General features: G+C 35.7%; 1 protein-coding gene across 1 annotated transcript in view; it reads left to right on the top strand.

The window, feature by feature from the left end:
• The window catches only part of LOC119420248 (adhesion G-protein coupled receptor G2-like), a 40,956-nt gene that overhangs the window by 16,319 nt on the left and 22,084 nt on the right, over window positions 1-2,553 (top strand). The gene's annotated exons all lie outside the window — the stretch shown is intronic.

The raw sequence follows: 2,553 nt of genomic DNA, 5'->3' as shown, positions 1-2,553 counted from the left end.
TTAACAACAACTTCAAATGACAACACAGCTGCAGCTGCAACAACAGTGTTAAATGTCAACAAGACAATATCAACTACAATATCAACCCTAAACGGAAGCAACAGAACTACAACAACCCTAAATGGCAACGACTCAGCTGCAGTTGAAACAACAAAAACAATTGTAAATGACAATAATACAACATCTGCAACAACAACTTTAAATGTTAGCAATATAACAGCTGCAACTTTAAAAAGTAATAATACAATGGCAATAGCAACTACAACACTTGTAAATAGCAACAACAAAACTACATCTACAACAACGACAGTGGTAAATGTCAGCATGACGACATCAGCTACAACAACCCTAAATGAAAACAACACATCTACAGCTGCAAAAACAACAGTGTTAAATGTTAACATGACACATCCTGCTCTTACAATAAATTTAAATGACAGCACAACAGGAGTTGTAACAGCAACTTTAACAGGCAACAGCACAACAACAGATGCAACAAAAAATATTTTAAATGACAACAATACATTGGCAGCTGCAACAGCAACTGTAAATGGTAACAATACAACAACAGATGCAACAATATTTTATTTGAATGGCAACAATACATTGGAAGTTGCAACAAAATCTTTAAATGTCAACACAACTACACCTACAACAACTGCAAATGGCAACAACACCACAGTTGTAACAACTTCAAATGGCAACTCAACTGCAGTTGAAACAACAAAAACAAGTGTAAATGGCAGCAATACAACATCTGAAATGACAACTTTAAATGTTACCAACATAACAACTGTCACTTTAAATAGTAACGATACAATGGCAGTTGTGACTGCAACGACTGTAGATAGCAACAACACAACTACATTAAGAACAACTACAGTGGTAAATGTCAACACAACATCAGCTACAACAACCCTAAATGATAACAACACAACTACAGCTGCAACAACAACAGTGTTAAATGTCAATAGGATAACAGCCACAACAAAAATAAATAACAACAACACAACTACAGTCACAATAGCAACAGTGTTAAATGTCAACATGACATACCCAGCTGCAACTATAAATTTAAATGACAACAACATAACAGCAATTGTAACAGAAACAACTTTGAATGGCAACAATACAATTGCATTTGCAACAACTGTAAATAGCAAAAACCCACCTACAGCTGCAGCAAAAACAACTGTAAATCAAAACAACACAACTGTTGCAACAACAGCTTTAAATGGTAACAACACAAGAACAGATGCAACAATAATAACAAATGTGAATGGGAACAATACATTGGCAGCTGCAACAACAACTGTAAATGGCAAAACAACTACAACAACTGCAAATGAAAACAACAACACAGTTTTAACAACAACTTCAAATGGCAACACAACTGCAGCTGAAACAACAATGGTAAATGGCAACGATCCATCTACAGGTCCACAAACAACTGTAAATGGTAACAATACAACAGCAGTTGCAAAAACAGCTTTAAATGGTGACAACACAACAATAGATGTAACAATAACTTTGAATGGCAACAATACATTGGAAGTTGCAACAAAAACTGTAAATGGCAACACAACCACACCTGCAACACCTGTAAATGGCAACAACACCACAGTTGTAAAAACAATTTCAAATGGCTACACAACTGCACCAGCAACAACAACAATGCTAAATGTAAACAACACAGCAGCTACAACTACAACAACCCTAAATGGAAGCAACTCAATTACAACAACCCTAAATGGCACCAACACAGCTACAGTTGAAACAACAAAAATAAGTGCAAATGGAAACAATACAACATCTGCAATAACAACTTTAAATGGTATCAACATAACAGCTGCCACTTTAAATAGTGACAGTACAACTGCAGTTGCAACTATAGCAATAACTGTAAATAGCAACAACACAACTACATCTACAACAACTACAGTGTTAAATGTCAACAAGACAGCATCAGTTACAACAACCCTAAATGACAACAATACAACTACAGCTGCAACAGCAGTATTTGTAAATGGCAAGACAACAACACCTGTAAAAAATACTGTAAATGACAACAACACCACAGTTGCAAAAACAACTTTAAATGACAACACAACTGCAGCTGCAACAACAATGGGAAATGGTACCAACACACCTAAAGAAGCAAAAACAGCAACAGTAAATGACAACACAACTACACCTGCACCAACAAATGTAAATGACAACAACACCACAGTTACTACAACAACAACTTTAAATGGCAACACAACTGCAGCTGAATCAATGTTAAATGGCAACAACCCACTTATATCTTCAACAACAGCTGTAAATAGCAACATTACAACAATTGCTATAACTTTAAATGGTAACAACACAACAACAGATGCAACAACAACTGTAAATGACAACAACACCACAGTTATAACAACCACTTTACATGGCAACAAAACTGCAGCTTCAGCAACAATGGTAAATGGCAACAACCAACCTAAAGCTGCAACAACAGCAACAATAAATGACAACACAACTACACTTGCAGCAACAACTGTAAATGACAAC

This window comes from Nematolebias whitei, chromosome 14 (assembly GCF_014905685.2).
Source record: "Nematolebias whitei isolate Nwh7 chromosome 14, NemWhi1, whole genome shotgun sequence".
Classification (NCBI taxonomy): domain Eukaryota; kingdom Metazoa; phylum Chordata; class Actinopteri; order Cyprinodontiformes; family Rivulidae; genus Nematolebias; species Nematolebias whitei.
Note: the sequence above shows the minus strand (reverse complement) of the source record. Positions and strands in the feature narration are given on the sequence as shown.